At 42.6% G+C, this 14,589-nt stretch overlaps 1 protein-coding gene across 1 annotated transcript in view; it reads left to right on the top strand.

Moving 5' to 3' along the window:
• ATM (ATM serine/threonine kinase) overlaps window positions 1-14,589 on the top strand; it is a 925,848-nt gene that overhangs the window by 411,064 nt on the left and 500,195 nt on the right. The gene's annotated exons all lie outside the window — the stretch shown is intronic.

The following is a 14,589-nucleotide window of genomic DNA, read 5'->3' as shown; positions in this document are numbered from 1 at the left end:
TGACCAAAATCATAAAATGGGCGGAGGATCACTCCTGCCACCTATCTGCAATCCACATCCCAGGAGTGGAAAACTGGGAGGCGGATTATCTGAGTCGTCAGACATTCCATCCGGGGGAGTGGGAACTCCCCCCGGAGATATTTGCCCAGTTGACTCAATTATGGGGCATTTCAGACATGGATCTGATGGCGTCTCGTCAGAACTTCAAGGTTCCTTGCTACGGGTCCAGATCCAGGGATCCCAAGGCGACTCTAGTGGATGCATTAGTAGCGCCTTGGACCTTCAACCTAGCTTATGTGTTTCCACCGTTTCCTCTCATTCCCAGGCTGGTAGCCAGGATCAAGCAGGAGAGGGCCTCGGTGATCTTGATAGCTCCTGCGTGGCCACGCAGGACTTGGTATGCAGACCTGGTGAATATGTCATCGGCTCCACCATGGAAGCTACCTTTGAGACAGGATCTTCTAGTACAAGGTCCATTCGAACATCCAAATCTAGTTTCCCTCCAGCTGACGGCTTGGAAATTGAACGCTTGATTTTATCTAAGCGTGGGTTTTCGGATTCTGTAATAGATACTCTGGTACAAGCCAGAAAACCTGTAACTAGAAAGATTTACCATAAGATATGGAAAAGATATATCTGCTGGTGTGAATCCAAGGGATTACCTTGGAATAAGATAAAAATTCCTAAGATTCTTTCCTTTCTGCAATAAGGTTTGGATAAAGGATTATCAGCGAGTTCTCTAAAGGGACAGATTTCTGCTTTATCTGTCTTGTTACACAAACGACTGGCAGCTGTGCCTGATGTTCAAGCTTTTGTTCAGGCTTTGGTCAGGATCAAGCCTGTTTACAGACCTTTGACTCCCTGGAGTCTGAATTTAGTTCTTTCAGTTCTTCAAGGGGTTCCGTTTGAACCTCTACATTCCATAGATATCAAGATGTTATCTTGGAAAGTTCTGTTTTTGGTTGCTATTTCTTCTGCTAGAAGAGTTTCTGAGTTATCTGCTTTGCAGTGTAATCAGCCCTATCTGGTGTTCCATTCAGATAAGGTTGTTTTGCGTACTAAACCTGGTTTCCTTCCAAAGGTTGTTTCCAACAAGAATATTAACCAGGAAATAGTTGTGCCTTCTTTGTGTCCGAATCCAGTTTCAAAGAAGGAACGTTTGTTACACAATTTAGATGTAGTTCGTGCTTTAAAGTTCTATTTAGAAGCAACAAAGGATTTCAGACAAACGTCTTCTCTGTTTGTCATTTATTCTGGCAAGAGGAGAGGTCAAAAAGCTACTGCTACCTCTCTTTCTCCAACATTGGTGTGTCCGGTCCACGGCGTCATCCTTACTTGTGGGATATTCTCTTCCCCAACAGGAAATGGCAAAGAGTCCCAGCAAAGCTGGCCATATAGTCCCTCCTAGGCTCCGCCCACCCCAGTCATTCTCTTTGCCGTTGCACAGGCAACATCTCCACGGAGATGGTTAAGAGTTTTTTGGTGTTTAAATGTAGTTTTTATTCTTCTATAAAGTGTTTGTTATTTTAAAATAGTGCTGGTATGTACTATTTACTCTGAAACAGAAAAGGATGAAGATTTCTGTTTGTGAGAGGAAGATGATTTTAGCAGACAGTAACTAAAATCGATTGCTGTTTCCACATAGGACTGTTGAGATGAAGTAACTTCAGTTGGGGGAAACAGTTAGCAGACTTTTCTGCTTAAGGTATGACTAGCCATATTTCTAACAAGACTGTGTAATGCTGTAAGGCTGTCATTTCCCCTCATGGGGACCGGTAAGCCATTTTTCTTAGTCAAACAAACAGAATAAAGGGCTTAATATGGGCTAAATAAACTGGTAGACATTTTTTTGGGCTAAATCGATTGCTTTATTTGGGCATATTATTCAGATTTAGGCTAACAATTGGCATTTATAATCTTGGGGAACGTTTATAAAACGGCAGGCACTGTGTTAGACACCTTTTTCAGTCAGGGGGCCTTTCTAGTTATAGACTGAGCCTCATTTTCGCGCCATTACTGCGCAGTTGTTTTTTGAGAACAGGGCATGCAGATGCATGTGTGAGGATCTAAAAATCACTGAAAAAGCTTCTAGAAGGCGTCATTTGGTATCGTATTCCCCTCTGGGCTTGGTTGAGTCTCAGCAAAGACTATAGCTGGGACTGTATAGGGGTTAAATTTAAAAACGGCTCCGGTTCCGTTATTTTAAGGGTTAAAGCTCTGAAATTTGGTGTGCAATACTTTTAATGCTTTAAGACACTGTGGTGAAATTTTGGTAATTTTTGAACGATTCCTTCATACTTTTTCACATATTCAGTAATAAAGTGTTTTCTGTTTGAAATTTAAAGAGACAGTAACGGTTTTATTTTAAAACGTTTTTTGTGCTTTGTTGACAAGTTTAAGCCTGTTTAACATGTCTGTACCTTCAGATAAGCTATGTTCTATATGTATGAAAGCCAATGTGTCTCCCCATTTAAATGTATGTGATAATTGTGCCATAGCGTCCAAACAAAGTAAGGACAGTACTGCCACAGATAATGATATTGCCCAAGATGATTCCTCAAATGAGGGGAGTAAACATGATACTACATCATCTCCTACTATGTCTACACCAGTTTTGCCCATGCAGGAGGCCCCTAGTACATCTAGTGCGCCAATACTTATTACCATGCAACAATTAACGGCTGTAATGGATAACTCCATAGTAAATCTTTTATCCAAAATGCCTACTTATCAGAGAAAGCGCGATTGCTCTGTTTCTCTTGTTAAGTGTATCCAGTCCACGGATCATCCATTACTTATGGAATATATTCTCCTTCCCAACAGGAAGCTGCAAGAGTCCACCCACAGCAAAGCTGCTATATAGCTCCTCCCCTAACTGCCATATTCAGTCATTCTCTTGCAAGCCTCAACATAGATAGGAGGTCGTGAGAGTCTGTGGTGCTTTCTACTTAGTTTATTCTTCAATCAAAAGTTTGTTATTTTTAAATGGCACCGGAGTGTGCTGTTTATCTCAGGCAGTATTTGGAAGAAGAATCTGCCTGCGTTTTTTTCTATGATCTTAGCAGACGTAACTAAGATCCATTTGCTGTTCTCACACATTCTGAGGAGTGAGGTACTTCAGAGGGGGAATGGCGTGCAGGTTTTCCTGCAGATAAGGTATGTGCAGTAAAATATTTTTCTAGGAATGGAATTGACTAAGAAAATACTGCTGATACCGAAGTAATGTAAGTAAAGCCTTAAATGCAGCGATAGCGACTGGTATCAGGCTTATTAATAGAGATACATACTCTTATAAAAATGTGTTTTAAAACGTTTGCTGGCATGTTTAATCGTTTTTTAACATATGTTTGGTGATAAAACTTATTGGGGCCTAAGTTTTTTCCACATTGCTGGCTTAAATTTTGCATAGAAACAGTTAACTGAAGCTTCCCACTGTTGGCTGTGGCAGTTTGTTGTGTCTGTTTTTAAAAACGTCTATGTCGTTTTTTTTTTTATCTGTTTTTTGCATTAAGGGGTTAATCATCCATTTGCAAGTGGGTGCAATGCTCTGTTACCTTATTACATGTACTGTAAAAATTTCGTTTGTTTTACTGCCTTTTTTTTTTTTTTCACTGTTTTTCAAATTTTGACAAAATTTGTTTCTCTTAAGGGCACAGTAACGTTTTATATATTTGCTTGTTAACTTGATTTAAAGTGTTTTCCAAGCTTACTAGTCTCATTATTAGTCTGTTCTAACATGTCTAACATAGAGGAAGCTCTGTGTTCATTATGTTTTAAAGCCATGGTGGAACCCCATCTTAGAATGTGTACCAGATGTACTGATTTCATGTTAAACAATAAAGATCATTTTTTGTCTTTAAAAACATTATCACCAGAGGATTCTGTCGTGGGGGTAGTTATGCCGACTAACTCTCCCCACGTGTCAGACCTTTTGACTCCCGCTTTAGGGACTCACGCTCAAATGGCGCCAAGTACATCAAGGGCACCCATAGCGTTTCTTTTACCAGGGGATTCTGTTGAGGGGAAAGTTATGCCGACTAACTCTCCCCACGTTTCAGACCCTTCGACTCCCGCTTCAGGGACACACGCTCAAATGGCGCCAAGTACATCAAGGGCGCCCTAGCGTTTATTTTACAAGACATGGCAAAGGTGGTGAATAATATTCTGGCAGCAGTATTAGTCAGACTACCTGAAATTAAAGGAAAGCAGTTAGCTCTGGGGGTAGATACAGAGCATACAGACGCTTTAAGAACCATGTATGATACTACCTCACAATATGCTTAGTCTGTGGGTGATTTTTTTTTTGACTCAGGGAAGATGATTTAACCTGATTCTGATATTTCTACATTTAAAATTTATGCTTGAGAACCTCCACTTGTTGTTCAGGGAGGCTTTGGCTGCTCTGAATGAATGTGTACAATCGCAGGGCCAGAGAAATTGTGTAGACTGGATAAATAATATGCAGTGCCGGTGTGTACTGATGTTTTTCCAATACCTAAAGAGGTTTACTAAAAATTTTTTTTAATAAGGAATGGGATAGACCAGGTGTGCCGTTCTCTTCCCCTCCTATTTTTTAGAAGAATGTTTTCTAATAGTTACCACCACACAGGACTTCTGGCAGACAGTTCCTAAGGTGGAGAGAAGAGTTTCTACTCTAGCTAAGCGTACCACTACCTCTGACGAGGACAGTTGTGCTTTTTAGATCCAATGGATAAAAAATGTTTATTCAACAGGGTTTTATCCTGCAGCCCCTTGCATACATTGCTTCTGTCACTGCTGCTGCGGCGTTCTGGGTTGAGTCTCTTGATGAGGCTTTACAGTTAAGCAACTCCATTGGATGAATATATTTGACAAGCTTATGCTAGCCAATTCCTTTGTTTTCTGATGCCTTGTTCATTTGACTAGACTAACGGCTAAGAATTCTGTTTTTTACTATACTGGCGCGCAGAGCGCTATGGCTTATATCATGGTCAGCTGTCGTGACTTTAATAAATAAGCTACTTAACTTCCCTTCAAGGGGCAGACCCTATTCGGGCCTGGTTTGAAGGAGATTATTGCTTATATCACTGGAGGAAAAGGTCATGCCCTTCCTCAGGATAGGTCCAAATCAAGGGCAAAAAAAAAAAAAAAAAAAAGTCTAATTTTCGTGCCTTTTTAAAAACTTCAGGGCAGGTGTGGCATCCTCTTCCTCTAAGGCAAAACAAGAGGGAATTTTTGCTCAGTCCAAGGCGGTCTGGAGACAATCGGACCTGGAACAAAGATAAGCAGGCCAAGGAGCCTGCTGCTGCCTCTAAGACAGCATGTAGAACGGCTCCCTATCCGGTAACGGATCCTATAGGGGGCAGACTTTCATTCTTCGCCCAGGCGTGGGCAAGAGATGCCCAGGATCCCTAGGCATTGGAATTTATATCCCAGAGATATCTTCTGGATTTCAAAGATTCCCCCCCAAAAAAAGGCATTCTTACATTGTGTACGAGATCCATCCAGTTCCAAGAGAGGAACAGGGACAGAGTTTTTACTTAAATCTGTTTGTGGTTCCCAAGGAGAGGGAACCTTCAGACCTATTTTGGATCTAAAGATCTTAAACAAATTCCTCAGAATTCCGTCATTTAAGATGGAAACTATTCGTACCATCTTAACTATGATCCAGGAGAGTCAATAGAGGACTACAATGGATTTGAAGGATGCTTATCCTCACATTGTGATGCATAAAGATCACCATCGTTTTTCAGGTTTGCCTTTCTAGACAGGCATTACCAGTTTGTAGCTCTTTCCTTTGGGATATCTACAGCCCCAAGAATCTTTATGGAGGTTCTGGGGTCGCTTTGGCGGTCCTTAGACCGCGGGGCATAGAAGTGGCCCCTTATTTAGACGACATCCTGATACAGGCGTCAAACATCCAAATTGCCCAGTCTCATACGGACGTAGTACTGGCATTTCTGAGATCACATGGGTGGAAAGTGAACAAGGAAAGAGTTCTCTATCCCCAATCTCAAGGGTTTCCCTCCTAGGGACTCTGATAGATTCTGTAGAAATGAAAATTTACCTGACGGAGTCCAGGTTGTCAAAGTTTCTAAATTTCTGCCGTGTTTTTTCATCCCATCCGCGCCCTTCGGTGGCTCAGTACATGAATGAAATCGGCTTAATTGTAGCGGCAAGGGACATAGTACCGTTTGCACGTCTACATTTCAGACCGCTGCAACTATGCATGCTCAGTCAGAGGAACGGGGATTACACAGATTTGTCCCCCTGTTAAACCTGGACCAAGAGACCAGAGATTCTGTTCTCTGGTGACTATGTCGGGTCCATCTGTCCAAGGGTATGACCTTTCCGCAGGTCAGATGGGACAATTGTTACAATAGATGCCAGCCTTTTAGGTTGGGATGCAGTCTGGAACTCCCTGAAGGCTCAGGGATAGTGGACTTAGGAGGAGACCCTCCTTCTAATAAATATTCTGGAACTGGGAGTGATATTCCATGCTCTTCAGACTTGGCCTCAGTTAGCAACTCTGAGGTACATCATACTCAGTCGGACAATATACACGACTGTGGCTTACATCAGCCATCAAGGGGGAACAGAAGTTCCCTAGCGATGTTAGAAGTCTTACAATAATTCACTGGACAGAGACTCACTCTTGTCTATCAGCTATCCATATCCCAGGTGTTGAGAACTGGGAGGTGGATTTTCTAAGTCGTCAGACTTTTCTTCCGGGGGAGTGGGATTTCCTCCGGAGGTCAAGACCAAGCAGGAGAGGGCTTTGGTGTTTTTGACAGCGCCTGCGTAGCCACGCAGGACCTGGTATGCAGATCTGGTGGACATGTCATCCTTTCCATCACGGTCTCTGCTTCTGAGACAGGTCCCTCTACCTCAGGGTCCTTTCAACCATCTAAATAGAATCAATCTGAGATGGACTGCCTGGAGACTGAACGCTTGATGTTATCAAAGCATGGCTTCTCCGAGTCAGTCATTGATACCTTAATACAGACATGAAAGCCTGTCTCTAGGAAAATTGAACATAGATATGGTGTAAATATCTGATTGTTATGAATCCAAGGGTTACTCATGGAGTAAAGTCTGGATTCCCAGGATATTATCTTTTCTCCAAGATGTTTTTGAGAAAAAGGTTGTCAGCTAATTCCTTAAAAGGGGACAGATTTTTACTCTGTCTATTTTTTTGCACAAGCGTCTGGCAGGTATTCTAGACGTTCAGGCATTTGGTCAGGCTTTGGTTAGATCCAAGCCTGTGTTTAAAACTGTTGCTCCGCCATGGAGCTTAAACCTGATTCTTAAGGTTCTTCAAGAAGTTCCGTTTGAACCTTTTTTGTTCCATAGATATCAATCTTTATCTTGGAAAGTTCCTTTTGGGTAGCTAATTCCTCGACTCGTAGAGTCTCCAAGTTATCTGTGTTACAATGTGATTCTCCTTATCTGGTCCTTCGTACGGATAAGGTAGTCCTGCGTACCAACCTGGTTTTTTTCCTAAGGTGGTATCTAACAAGTACATCACTCAAGAGATAGTTGTTCCATGCTTGTATCCTAATCCTTCCTCAAAGAAGGAACGTCTATTACACAATATTGGACGTGGTTTGTGCTTTAAAGTTTTACTTACAAGCTACTACAGTTTTCATCAAACGTTCACCTTGTTTGTTGTCTATTCTGGACAGAGGAGAGGTCAAAAGACTTCAGCAGCCTCTCTGTCTTTTTGGTTAAAAAGCATAATTCATTTAGCTTATGAGACTGCTGGACAGCAGCCTCCTGAAGGGATTACAGCTCATTCTACTAGAGCTGTGGTTTTCACTTGGGCCTTTTTTTTTAAATGTGGCTTCTGTTGAACAGATTTACAAGACGGAGTCTTGGTCTGCGCTTCATACTTTTCAAATTTAACAAATTTGATACCTTGCTTCTTCGGAGGCTATTTTTGGGAGAAAGGGTTTTTTACAGGCAGTGGTAACTTCCGTTTAAGTACCTGCCTTGTCCCTCCCATCATCCGTGTACTTTAGCTTTGGTATTGGTATTCCATAAGTAATGGATGATCCGTGGACTGGATACACTTAACAAGAGAAAACATAATTTATGCTTACCTGATAAATTTATTTCTCTTGTAGTGTATCCAGTCCACGGCCCGCCCTGTCACTTTAAGGCAGGTAATTTTTTCATTTGAACTACAGTCACCACTGCACCCTATGGTTTTTCCTTTCTCTGCATGTTTTCGGTCGAATGACTGAATATGGCAGTTAGGGGAGGAGCTATATAGCAGCTTTGCTGTGGGTGGACTCTTGCAGCTTCCTGTTGGGAAGGAGAATATATTCCATAAGTAATGGATGATCCGTGGACTGGATACACTACAAGAGAAATAAATTTATCAGGTAAGCATAAATTATGTTTTTAAACACTGAAGAGCAAGAGGGCGCTGATGATAATTGTTCTGTCATACCCTCACACCAATCTGAAGGGGCCATGAGGGAGGTTTTGTCTGATGGAGAAATCTCAGATTCAGGAAAAATTTCTCATCAAGCTGAACCTGATGTTGTGACATTTAAATTTAAATTAGAACATCTCCGCGCACTGCTTAAGGAGGTGTTATCTACTCTGGATGATTGTGACAACTTGGTCATTCCAGAGAAATTATGCAAGATGGACAAGTTCCTAGAGGTTCCGGTGCCCCCCGACGCTTTTCCTATACCCAAGCGGGTGGCGGACATAGTAAATAAGGAGTGGGAAAAGCCCGGCATACCTTTTGTCCCCCCCCTATATTTAAGAAATTATTTCCTATGGTCGACCCCAGAAAGGACTTATGGCAGACAGTCCCCAAGGTCAAGGGGGCAGTTTCTACTCTAAACAAACGCACTACTATTCCTATCGAAGATAGTTGTGCTTTCAAAGATCCTATGGATAAAAATTGGAAGGTTTGCTTAAAAAGATTTTTGTACAGCAAGGCTACCTTCTACAACCAATTTCATGCATTGTTCCTGTCACTACGGCAGCGTGGTTCTGGTTCGAGGAACTAGAAAAGTCGCTCAGTAGAGAAACTCCATATGAGGAGGTTATGGACAGAGTTCACGCACTTAAATTGGCTAACTCTTTTATTTTAGATGCCGCTTTGCAATTAGCTAGATTAGCGGCGAAAAATTCAGGGTTTGCTATCGTGGCGCGCAGAGCGCTTTGGCTAAAGTCTTGGTCAGCGGATGTGTCATCCAAGACAAAATTGCTTAACATCCCTTTCAAAGGTAAAACTTTATTTGGACCAGAATTGAAAGAGATTATTTCAGACATCACTGGGGGAAAGGGCCACGCCCTTCCACAGGATAGGTTTTTTAAGGCTAAAAATAAGCCTAATTTTCGTCCCTTTCGCAGAAACGGATCGCCCTCTAATTCTGCATCCTCTAAGCAAGAGGGTAATGCCTCACAACCCAAACCAGCCTGGAAACCAATGCAAGGCTGGAACAAGGGTAAGCAGGCCAAGAAGCCTGCCACTGCTAACAAAACAGCATGAAGGAGTAGCCCCCGATCCGGGACCGGATCTAGTGGGGGGCAGACTCTCTCTCTTTGCTCAGGCTTGGGCAAGAGATGTTCAGGATCCTTGGGCGCTAGAAATAGTTTCTCAAGGTTATCTCCTGGAATTCAAGGAACTACCCCCAAGGGGAAGGTTCCACAGGTCTCACTTATCCTCAAACCAAATAAAGAGACAGGCATTCTTACATTGTGTAGAAGACCTGTTAAAGATGGGAGTGATACACCCAGTTCCAATAAAGGAACAAGGAATGGGATTTTATTCCTATCTGTTCGTAGTTCCCAAAAAAGAGGGAACGTTCAGACCAATTTTGGATTTGAAGATCCTAAACAAATTTCTCAGGGTACCATCGTTCAAAATGGAAACTATTCGAATGATTCTACCCACCATCCAGGAAAGTCAATTTATGACTACCGTGGATCTAAAGGATGCATACCTACATATTCCTATCCACAAAGAACATCATCAGTTCCTAAGGTTCGCTTTTCTGGACAAGCATTACCAGTTTGTGGCCCTCCCATTCAGATTAGCCACTGCTCCAAGGATTTTCACAAAGGTGCTAGGGTCCCTTCTAGCGGTTCTAAGACCAAGGGGCATTGCAGTAGTACCTTACTTGGACGACATTCTAATACAAGCGTCGTCCCTGTCAAAAGCAAAGGCTCATACGGACATCGTTCTAGCCTTTCTCAGATCTCACGGATGGAAGGTGAACAAAGAAAAAAGTTCTCTGTCCCCGTCGACAAGAGTTCCCTTCTTGGGAACAATAATAGATTCCTTAGAAATGAGGATTTTTCTGACAGAGGTCAGAAAATCAAAACTTCTAAGCTCTTGTCAAGTGCTTCATTCTGTTCCTCGTCCTTCCATAGCGCAGTGCATGGAAGTAGTAGGATTGATGGTTGCAACAATGGACATAGTTCCTTTTGCACGAATTCATCTAAGACCATTACAACTGTGCATGCTCAAACAGTGGAATGGGGATTATACAGACTTGTCTCCAATGATTCAAGTAGATCAAAAGACCAGAGATTCACTCCGTTGGTGGCTGACCCTGGACCATCTGTCCCAGGGAATGAGCTTCCGCAGACCAGAGTGGGTCATTGTCACGACCGACGCCAGTCTAGTGGGCTGGGGCGCGGTCTGGGAATCCCTGAAAGCTCAGGGTCTATGGTCTCGGGAAGAGTCTCTTCTCCCGATAAACATTCTGGAACTGAGAGCGATATTCAATGCTCTCAGAGCTTGGCCTCAACTAGCAAAGGCCAAATTCATAAGGTTCCAATCAGACAACATGACGACCGTTGCATATATCAATCATCAGGGGGGAACAAGGAGTTCCCTGGCGATGAAAGAAGTGACCAAAATAATTCAATGGGCGGAGGATCACTCCTGCCACTTGTCTGCGATCCACATCCCAGGAGTGGAAAATTGGGAAGCGGATTTTCTGAGTCGTCAGACATTCCATCTGGGGGAGTGGGGACTCCATCCGGAAATCTTTGCCCAAATAACTCAATTATGGGGCATACCAGACATGGATCTTATGGCGTCTCGTCAGAACTTCAAGGTTCCTTGCTACGGGTCCAGATCCAGGGATCCCAAGGCGACTTTAGTAGATGCACTAGTAGCACCTTGGACCTTCAACCTAGCTTATGTATTCCCACCGTTTCTTCTCATTCCCAGGCTGGTAGCCAGGATCAATCAGGAGAGGGCCTCGGGGATCTTGATAGCTCCTGCGTGGCCACGCAGGACTTGGTATGCAGACCTGGTGAATATGTTATCGGCTCCACCATGGAAGCTACCTTTGAGACAGGACCTTCTTGTTCAGGGTCCATTCGAACATCCAAATCTTGTCTCCCTCCAACTGACGGCTTGGAGATTGAACGCTTGATTCTATCAAAGCATGGGTTTTCAGATTCTGTTATAGATACTCTGGTTCAGGCCAGAAAACCTGTAACTAGAAAAATTTACCATAAAATATGGAAAAAATATATCTGTTGGGGTGAATCCAAAGGATTCCCATGGAATAAGATAAAAATTCCTAAGATTCTCTCCTTTCTACAAGAAGGTTTGGAGAAAGGATTATCTGCAAGTTCTCTAAAGGGACAGATCTCTTCTTTATCTGTCTTACTACACAAAAGACTGGCAGCTGTGCCAGATGTTCAAGCATTTGTTCAGGCTCTGGTTAGGATCAAGCCTGTTTACAGACCTTTGAATCCTCCCTGGAGTCTAAATCTAGTTCTTTCAGTTCTTCAAGTGGTTCCGTTTGAACCTTTACATTCCATAGATATTAAGTTACTATCTTGGAAAGTTTTGTTTTTAGTTGCAATTTCTTCTGCTAGAAGAGTTTCAGAGTTATCTGCTCTGCAGTGTTCTCCGCCCTATCTGGTGTTCCATGCAGATAAGGTGGTTTTGCGTACTAAGCCTGGTTTTCTTCCAAAAGTTGTTTCTAACAAAAATATTAACCAGGAGATAGTTGTACCTTCTTTGTGTCCGAATCCAGTTTCAAAGAAGGAACGTTTGTTACACAATTTGGACGTTGTCCGTGCTCTAAAGTTCTATTTAGAGGCTACTAAAGATTTCAGACAAACTTCTTCCTTGTTTGTTGTTTATTCTGGTAAAAGGAGAGGTCAAAAAGCGACTTCTACCTCTCTTTCCTTTTGGCTTAAAAGCATTATCCGATTGGCTTATGAGACTGCCGGACGGCAGCCTCCTGAAAGAATCACAGCTCACTCCACTAGGGCTGTGGCTTCCACATGGGCCTTCAAGAACGAGGCTTCTGTTGACCAGATATGTAAGGCAGCGACTTGGTCTTCACTGCACACTTTTGCCAAATTTTACAAATTTGATACTTTTGCTTCTTCGGAGGCTATTTTTGGGAGAAAGGTTTTGCAAGCTGTGGTGCCTTCCGTTTAGGTAACCTGATTTGCTCCCTCCCTTCATCCGTGTCCTAAAGCTTTGGTATTGGTTCCCACAAGTAAGGATGACGCCGTGGACCGGACACACCAATGTTGGAGAAAACAGAATTTATGCTTACCTGATAAATTACTTTCTCCAACGGTGTGTCCGGTCCACGGCCCGCCCTGGTTTTTTAATCAGGTCTGATGAATTATTTTCTCTAACTACAGTCACCACGGTACCATATGGTTTCTCCTATATATATTTCCTCCTGTCCGTCGGTCGAATGACGGGTGGGCGGAGCCTAGGAGGGACTATATGGCCAGCTTTGCTGGGACTCTTTGCCATTTCCTGTTGGGGAAGAGAATATCCCACAAGTAAGGATGACGCCGTGGACCGGACACACCGTTGGAGAAAGTAATTTATCAGGTAAGCATAAATTCTGTTTTCCTTTTGGCTGAAAAGCATCATCCGATTGGCTTACGAGACTGCCAGACCGCAGCCTCCTGAACGCATCACAGCTCACTCTACTAGGGCTGTGGCTTCCACATGGGCCTTCAAGAACGAGGCTTCTGTTGATCAGATATGTAAGGCAGCGACTTGGTCTTCCCTGCACACTTTTGCCAAATTCTACAAATTTGATACTTTTGCTTCTTCGGAAGCTATTTTTGGGAGAAAGGTTTTGCAAGCCGTGGTGCCTTCTGTTTAGGTAACCTGATTGGCTCCCTCCCTTCATCCGTGTCCTAAAGCTTTGGTATTGGTTCCCACAAGTTATGGATGACGCCGTGGACCGGACACACCAATGTTGGAGAAAACAGAATTTATGCTTACCTGATAAATTACTTTCTCCAACGGTGTGTCCAGTCCACGGCCCGCCCTGGTTTTTTAATCAGGTTTGATGAATTTCTTTCTTTAACTACAGTCACCACGGCACCTTATGGTTTCTCCTGTTTTTTTTCTCCTGTCCGTCGGTCGAATGACTGGGGTGGGCGGAGCCTAGGAGGGACTATATGGACAGCTTTTGCTGTGCTCTTTGCCATTTCCTGTTGGGGAAGAGAATATTCCCACAAGTTATGGATGATGCCGTGGACCGGACACACCGTTGGAGAAAGTAATTTATCAGGTAAGCATAAATTCTGTTATCTATTGATTGGCAGCAGATGCTATAAGTAGTCAAAATGTTCATTTCAAGTGTAAAAGCAGATTAATAGTGCTTAGAGCTGTGTTTCTTAGTAGTTTGTTTATATTTGTTTCTGTCTTAAAAAGACTGCTTATACAACAAAAAAACTTAATTTGGTTGCCATTTCCCTTGCTCAGAGGAGAATTGTCTGGTATTTCGGGGCTGGACTGACCTTGTTACCTGGGATCAGACTGCTATACTTCAGGAAATTTCTGCTCTGTACAAAGCACAATTGGGCTACAAGAAGTTACTTCCAGGTTCTCGGACATGAAAGCCCCCCAAAAACTTCTTTCATTATTCAGATAAAACATGCAATTTCTTGGTATACTTTGTTGAAAATCATACCTAGGTAGGCTCAGGATCAGCAATGCACTACTTGTGCTTGGAGCCAACTTATGATTGGTCTCTTATCATAGGTCCACCTAATTGTTCAGGTAGCTCCAAGTAGTGCATTGTTTCTTCTTCAACAAAGGATACCAAGAAAATGAAGCAAATTTGATAATAGAAGTAATTTGAAAGTTGTTTAAATTGTATGCTCTATTGAATCATGAAAGTAAAGTTTTGTTTTTCATGACCATTTAAGGGATGTAGGTTTTTGTCCCAGCAAAGCCAACTGTGCCTTAGATTCATCTCAATGAAATAAGGGGAGCACCATTATTAGTTTAGAGTATATCTGTGTTAGTGTCAAGCAGACCAACCTTTCCACCTGCAATCGCCAGTTGTGATGCAGCATTGGCAAAATTTAAGATTGCACAAAACCTCTCTTGTGCAATCCCACCCCCTGCTTTTACGCAACCAATCATGCAAGAGCAGGGCCTGGCAGAAAACCCAAACAAAAGAGAGGATAAGAAACATGAATTACTTCTTACATATGTGGTTGCAGGTTAACTCAAGCTGCACAATGTCAGTGCAGCTTGATAAATATTACCCTTTGTGTAGGTAACTAAATCATAAAATAATACATTATCAACAATAATACACAACAGATTTTGTTAGTGAATGAAGCTTT

Source organism: Bombina bombina, chromosome 3, assembly GCF_027579735.1.
Source record: "Bombina bombina isolate aBomBom1 chromosome 3, aBomBom1.pri, whole genome shotgun sequence".
Taxonomy (NCBI): Eukaryota; Metazoa; Chordata; class Amphibia; order Anura; family Bombinatoridae; genus Bombina; species Bombina bombina.
This window is presented reverse-complemented; position numbering and strand designations above follow the sequence as displayed.